Raw genomic sequence first — 8006 nt, forward strand, 5'->3', positions numbered from 1 at the left:
ATACAGCCTTGATGTACTCCTTTTCCTATTTGGAACCAGTCTGTTGTTCCATGTCCAGTTCTAACTGTTGCTTCCTGACCTGCATACAAATTTCTCAAGAGGCAGATCAGGTGGTCTGGTACATCATAATCAAATTGCTTAAAATAAATGACAAAGAGGTAATGCTAAGGCTAGAGAGGGGGAAATTACACACATTTATTTTAAAAAGATAATTATTACAGCTGACTTCCAGATATAAAATCCTGCTGGCCAGAAAACAATAGAATGATATTTTTAAAGTAATGAAAGAAAGAGTTTGTTAACATACAATGCTATACTCAGTGAAACTATCCTCCAAAAGTGGAACCAAAATGAAACCTTGTTCAGATCAATAAAAGCTGAGAGAATCTCAGCAGCCACCTGCGCCTGAGCAACCAGGGTAATGAACTACAGACATGCAGGTTAAGCTACGAAGGCTTAACATTAATTAATCTCATTAATCAATTAATTCCATTCAGTAAATTAATTTTGTGGATTGTTGCTGCATAAGACACTCTGACTTAGTGGTTCGCAAGCTTGGCTACATAGTAGAACTATCTGAGAATATTTCTTAAACTCTAGGTACACATGTCCTAGCTCAGAGCAGTTAAGTAAGACAGTAAGAGGGGCCCGGGCTCCTTGGGTGATTATAATATTCCAGTAGGGATCAAACCAGTTTCATAACTTCAGCTCTTACATCCCAGTCCATTGCCAATGTCCAACCTGCCCTGCTGAAAATAGCTGACAAACAGGTCAGGCATGTTTTCTACCAGTTAAATAAAAAGAAATATAATAAATAGGGAAAGCCACATAAGGAATAGCCAGAATACAGTGAATTTCACACTTCATCTGCCATCAAAATCCAATTAGAGGTTGTTTACTTCATCCACTGAACTAAAGAAATTCCTTGGCCTCTTCCAAGGGCAGTGTTTCCAGATCCTCCAGAACCCACAAGCAAGCCAGTCTTGTGATGATTCTGTCTTCACGAGAAAGCAAAGGGGAAGGATGGCAGCTCCTTTGTCTCTGTGCTGCCGTTCTGACTGCTCTTCCTGTCCTCAAGTTTGCTTTTCTCCTGTAGGTTCTTCCTTTGCTGAACTGACAGATGCCTGATTCTCCATCACCAGTCCTTTAGGACCTTCTCTTCCCCAAAAACTCAGTAACACATTCTGAGTCACTGTCCTATTAGCTGGGAAGAACAGATCTGTGTCTTCCAACTTGACTTAATAGGCTGAGACTTAAGTCTTAAGATAAACCCAAAGTAAATGTTTCTTTTCATAGCCCAATATTTATTGTCCCTAGATAAAAAATTTTCAGCATTTTCCACAAAAAGTACTTTTTCTGCAATCTCTATCAAAGTACTAGGGGCATTTTTTCACAGAACTAGAACAAAAGATTTTACAATTTGTGAAACACAAAGGGCTTCCCTGGCGGCTCAGTGGTAAATAAGCTGCCTGCCAATGCAGGAGACATGGGTTTGACCCCTAATCTGGGAAGATGCCCTGGAGAAGGAAATGGCGACCAACTCCAGTGTTCTTGCCTGGAAAATTCAATGAACAGAGGAGCCTGGTGGGCTATAGTCCATGGGTCACTTACATGACTCAGTAAGTGAACAACAGCATGGGAACACAAGGCCCCAAATAATCAAAGCAATCCTGAGAAATAAAAATGGAGCTGAAAGAATCAAATTCTCTGACTTCAGACTATACTACAAAGCTAGAGTCATCAAGACATGGTACTGACATAAACAACAGAAACATAGGCCATTGGAACAGGACAGGAAGCCCAGGGATCAGCCCTAAGCCTATGGCCACCGTATCTATAGCACAGGAGGCAAGAATACACAGTGAAGAAAAGACAGCCTCGTGTGTAAGTGACCCGGGGAAAACTGGACAGCCACATGCAAAAGGATGAAATTAGAACACTTCCTAACACTATTCACAAAAATAAACTCAAAATGGATCAAAGACCTAAGTGTAAGACCAGAAACTAGAAAACTCTTAGAGGAAAACATAGGCAGAACACTCAATGACATAAATCAAAGCAAGATCCTCATGACCCACCTCCTAGAGTAATGGAAATAAAAATGAAATTAAACAAGTGGGACCTAATTAAAACTTAAACATAAGAAAAACAGAGAATACTCCTTGATAAAATTAGCAAGATCCTTTTTGACCCACCTCCTAGAGTAATGAAAAGTACCTTTTTTTTTTTTACCAAGTCCATGTTAGGTGAATTCACTTTCACTTTTCACTTCCATGCATTGGAGAAGGCAATGGCAACCCACTCCAGTGTTCTTACCTGGAGAATCCCAGGGACAGTGGAGCCTAGTGGGCTGCCATCTATGGGGTCGCACAGAGTCAGACACGACTGAAGTGACTTAGCAGCAGCAGCAGTTCTCTGTTACAACATAGACAAGAAAGTGTTTCACAAGAACAGGAATATTTTAAAGTCATTTCATTTCTAATAAAAATCTCTGACAATATGAAGTTGGCTGTGTCCTAATTTAATTATTAACAGCACCCCTGCTTACTTTCAAAATTCTCCTACTTTGGATGGTAAATTATATGCTTACCTTGTTTGTAGAACAAATGAAGACCAGTTTTCATCAGTGCCACAGAAGGAACTTTCTCACATTGCCAGCACCCTGAACAAGCCAATTCACACAGCCTAACCATCCTCCCTACTCCATGTTCCACAACCTACGAAAAGGTCAAACTGTTACAGCTCCAGCAATTACAGCAAAGGGCAAGTGCAATTAATGTTGTAAGTCTGAGCTGTTACATTTATTCTCCTAAAGTCCTGTCATACATCTATGGTACTATGGAGGTTTGCTGACAAAATGAAAGGATGAGTAAATATTAATAATGCCAATACTCTTGGTCTCTATCTGTTCTTCACTTGTTAAGCCTGGATGAGCTACCATTGCTCTTGGTGAAACATGCATCTGCCTCTAACACAAAGGAATTTTTGATCAAGTGGTGTCCTACTGGCATGATTCAGATGCTTCTTGCTGAAAATATGATTTCTTACAGCCTCCAGCTTCATGTCCATCTACCTCTATTTACCCTCAGGAGTTAACATATGTTTTTTACTTTTCCTGGTTCAAAATTTCATCTTTTATAATTTGTATTCTGACCTAACCACTGGTAGAATCAATATCATAAGACAATATCCACTAATACACAAAGTAAGAGGAAATACAATATTAGATTCACCATGGCTTAATCCAAATCACTGAAATGGAAATGCCTAATAAAAGTGAAAATAATATTTATTAACTCCCTATGTGCATTGAAAACATGACTGGGAAAGCAACAGTGACTTTCCCAGTCAAGAAAAACTTGTTCAGGGACTTACCTGGTGGTCCAATGATTAAAACTTCCCCTTCCAATGCAGGGGATGTGGGTTAGATCCCTGGGTGGGAAGCTAAGATATCTCATGACTCATGGCCAAAAATCAAAACAAAACAGAAGCAATATTGTAGCAAATTCAATAAAGACTTTAAAAATGGTCCACATCAAAAAAATATCTTTAAAGAAAAGAAATAGAAAAACTTGGTGAGGGAAGCTAGATGAAAACAAGCATACCCTACCCAAGCATACAGTCCCCATAGAGCCAGCTCTGTAGCAGTGGTGTGATTCTCTTTCTTTCCTCTAATAGAGCCACTCATAAAATCTTCTAAATGAAATTGGTTTCTTTCAAATTTACAATGATCATTTCTACGTGGATATTCATCATAAACAAGCTGTACCTTTAACCCAGGGAATCACTGAAATGTGGCAGGCATGTCTCTCTAGAAATACACCAGACTGATGTGCTATATCCATTGACCTTTCCAAATAATCTTGCTTTGTGAACAAAAGGCAATGTTAATTTCCTCAAGAGTAGGAGCTGATGCAGCCGTCAAAGATAAAAGAAAAAAGGACATAATAGCAGCAAACTTCAAAGGTGCTCTGGATGCTCAAATAATGATAGCAAAGGAGATGGGTAACCTTGAGAATGCCAGCAAACTAAGGAGGGATTTAGAGGTGCCCAAGTATAATGTATTCACAGACACTTTTTATTTCAAATGGACAAGCAATGGAGCAGAATTAATGCCCTGTGGAACTCATGGCTGTGCACTGAAATCCACCACGTTACCAAGACTTATGGGCCTTCGGAACAACCCTGGTGAAGGTGGTACCCCTTACGGTGTGTCTGAGCAGCAGCATACAGATTCGATGCTCTGATCCTTGAGAAAAATACAAAGAGTCACTTTGAGCTAAGGCGCCAAATTACAGCTGTGTTTCAGCTTGGATTCCTTCTGTAGAATAAAACCTGCTGACTAAAGCAGTAAGATTTGATTTATCTTTTCCTTTTAATGGTGTTTATCAGACTAGAATTGGTCTCTTGTTACCACTTTGAATACAATGGCTTTGCTGAATACCTAACTCGGCACATTTATTCTAACCTTACTGTGGATATCAGGAAATGAATTTGCTAATTAATAGTAGAAACCAAAGAATAAGCATAGAAAGTACAGACAAAAGGAGAATATTCTTTAGGAATGATGTCCAACTATATTTCAGATGACTTCCAGTTGGCCAAATAACACATAAAAAATCGCCCAGGGGCTTTCAGCCATGAAGAATCAGAGAAAATGAAAGAACAGCAGATTGAACGTAGAAATAATTTGTCATTTCAAAACTTGCAAAGTGCAATAAAAGGCCACTTGGAATCTAATTGAAATGACTCTGGGAATGAAATGGCATTGGTGCTTGGTGAAGGCACATTAGGAAAATACAGCTGCTTGAGTGAAACACTAATGGAGCCCTCAGTCTGACCTAATGGTGCGTGAGGAAGGCACCTTCCAGGGTCACCTGCAGCAGCACTATCACCGCGATGGAGCACATGGGAGACGCTAGACCAGGCAGGGCCCTCAGGGTGGACATCAGCGAGGCCCCCTCTGACTTCAGCTAGGAGAACCTGGGATAAGAACAAAATATAGTGTGTATGTGTTGATCACAGCCTCCTAATTTAGCCCTCTGTACTAACCTATATGGGAAAAGAATCTGGAAAAGGATAGAAATATGAACATGTATAACTAAATCACTTTGTATACATGTGAAATTAACACGACATTTTAAACCATCTATACTCCAATATAAAATTTAAAATTTTTTAAATAAATAAATGAAAACCAGGCTTGGCCAAACCCTCCACAATCATCCTCTTTCTGGCTTCTCTGAGGGTGAAGACTATTTCTCCCTTCCCTACAGAAATAAAAGGGCACAGGTTTAAATGCAACAGAAGGCCTGAACCCTACATTTTTAAAAAATCATTGTTTTATTCAACCAATATTACCTGAACATTACTAAGTACTAGGCACATTCTGTAAGTAGCACTGAGGGCCCTGCAAGTCACAACACTTATTTTCCTAAAGTCACCACTTCTGTTGTTTAGTTGCTAAGTCGTGTCTCTTTGTGATCTCGTGGACTGTAGCCCACCAAGCTTCTCTGTCCATGGTATTTCCCAGGCAAGAATACTGGAGTAGGTTGCCATTTTCTTCTTCAGGGGATCTCCCCAACTCAGGGCTTGAAACTGCAACTTCTACAAGGGCAGGCAAATTCTTTACCATCGAGCCACCAGGGAAGCAATGTGATTATAACGTGATATGGTTATACAAAAAACATTCAGGAAGTCAAGAATAATTTTTTCCATCTAAGAATTCACACATATGTAGAAGCCTGCAGATAAGGCCAACAATGAGAAGGAAATAAATGGAGGGAACAACCAGACTGCTATTGCCAAGGTCACTGAGGGCATTAATACAGCAAGAGTCAGGTTGCCATTCAGTTGTCTGGGGGTTTTAAATTTAGACCCTAAGCATTAACAGAGGCTTCCCAATAAACTCTTCCCTGAAAGAGTAGCCTATTTTCTTTTTCTCTAATCCCTTTCTTCACATTTTCCCTTGAACCTGCTTCAAACAGGCATTTGATTCCTCCACTCCATTGAGATAGCTTCTGTCAAGGTCACCAATAATCCTTATGTTGTAGAATTTATAATGAATTTCAATCCTTAAAAATGTGATCTTCCAGCAACATTTAACAGAATTACCACATCCTTTTTCTTGAAACATATTGTTCCTGTGGCTTCTGGGACACCAGACTCTCCTCCTACCTCTAAGACTTGCCTCCCATCACCTTATGTCTCCTCATTTCCTGTCATTCTAAGTGTTGGGGAGCCTGGGACTCAGCCCTCCACAGCTCAGCTCTACTAACTTCCTAGCATAGCTCATTCAGTCTCACACTTTCAAAAACATCTGAGTGTCGATGACTCCCACATGTATACTTCTAGCCTAGACCTCAACCATGAATATTGCACTGCCCACTAAACATTTTTGGGAGTCTTGTAGGAATCTTAGCCTTACCATAACCCAGAAGAAACTGCTTACTCCTCCCAACCTGTTACTGCTCTGATCTTACCCATCTCGGTTACTAGTTTCTCCACTTTTCCTTCGTTCACAGAAGAAATCCCACCATCACCCATGACTCTTTTCTTTCTCTTACATCCCACATCCAACTCAACACAAAATCTCTTTCAAAATACACCCATCATTTGACCTCCTCTCAGCATTTCCACTGCCCAAATCATGGTCCTAGCCACAATCACGCCTCACTGAGACTATTGTAACAGCCTCCTCAATTGATCTCCCCGCTTCTGTTCTTAGGAACAGAGTGATTGTTCAAAAACTCAGATATGATCATGGCAGTCCTGTGCTCCAACACCTCCAATGGCTTCCCACCCAAGTCAGAGCAAAATCAACAGCTTCTTCCCAACTCTGTTACCCTAACCTCACCCCCTTCTCCCTGCTCACTCAGTCTCGGCCACTCCGGCCTCCCTGCTGATCCTCACCCTTGCAAAGCAGTCCCCATGTCAGAATTTTTGGGCATACTCTCCCCTCTACTTCCAAAGCTTTTCCATCCTGGAAATGCATGGCTTGCTCTCTCACTTTCTTTAGGACCTGTTCAAATATCGCCTTTGTGTCAAAGTCTTCCATGACCTCTTTTTATGAAAAAGCAACTCCATTACCTTACTCCAGCATTCCCTCATCCCCTTTTCCTGCTTTTCCTAAATTTCTCATACTACCAGCTGACATATTATGTGTTTTTGTGTGTATGTGTTTGTTTGCCCACCTCTACCAGAATGTAAGCTCTGTGAGGGTCAAGGTTCTATCTCCTGTCTTCACTCATATACCGCCAGCTCTCAGAATGGTGCCAGTTGTGGAGTGGGCACACAATAAAAACTTACTGACTGACTGCATGAATGAACAGAAACAGTTCCTAGAACCTGAGCTCTCAAAAGAAAGCTAATTCTTTAGAATGCCATCAATGCCAGTTCACCCAAAGAACCTAGAGACATACCAGAACCACAAAATTCCAAACAAAACATACACCTACATGCACACTCGTACACACAGAGTAGGTACTGAAATGCTCATAATTCAATACAGCTGTGATCATTTACAAAGTTCTCTGATAACTTTATGCTAGCTTCATTACCTCACGTTGTGTTGTTCTGTTTTATACTGGGACTAGGTTCGTACTTGGACCCTATCTGAGTATTAAAGTCAAGGTTCTACTGCCTTTAAAGAAAAATTTATACTAACATTTCTTGAAGAATTTTGGGAGAAAACTAGATACTAAAGTTTACGATGTACATATCCTTCTACTAGGAATGCTATTCAAAGTATATAACCTGGTTAACCTATACTAGCCGTACCACCTAGTGATCCATGTGTACACAGGGAGAGATGAATGGGAAATGTTCACTGCAGCATTATTTGTAACAGGGGAAAGCTGGGAACAACCTACACATCCAGTAAAAGAGAATAAATGTGTAAACTACGGTCTGTTCATACGGTAGAATACTAATAGCCTCCAGAATTAGAGTCTCATTTATCAACTTGGATAAACCTCAAAGCATTGTTGAGCCAACAAGCAAGTTGC

Source organism: Bison bison, unplaced genomic scaffold (genome assembly GCF_000754665.1).
Source record: "Bison bison bison isolate TAMUID 2011002044 unplaced genomic scaffold, Bison_UMD1.0 scf7180017864270, whole genome shotgun sequence".
NCBI classification, from domain to species: Eukaryota; Metazoa; Chordata; class Mammalia; order Artiodactyla; family Bovidae; genus Bison; species Bison bison.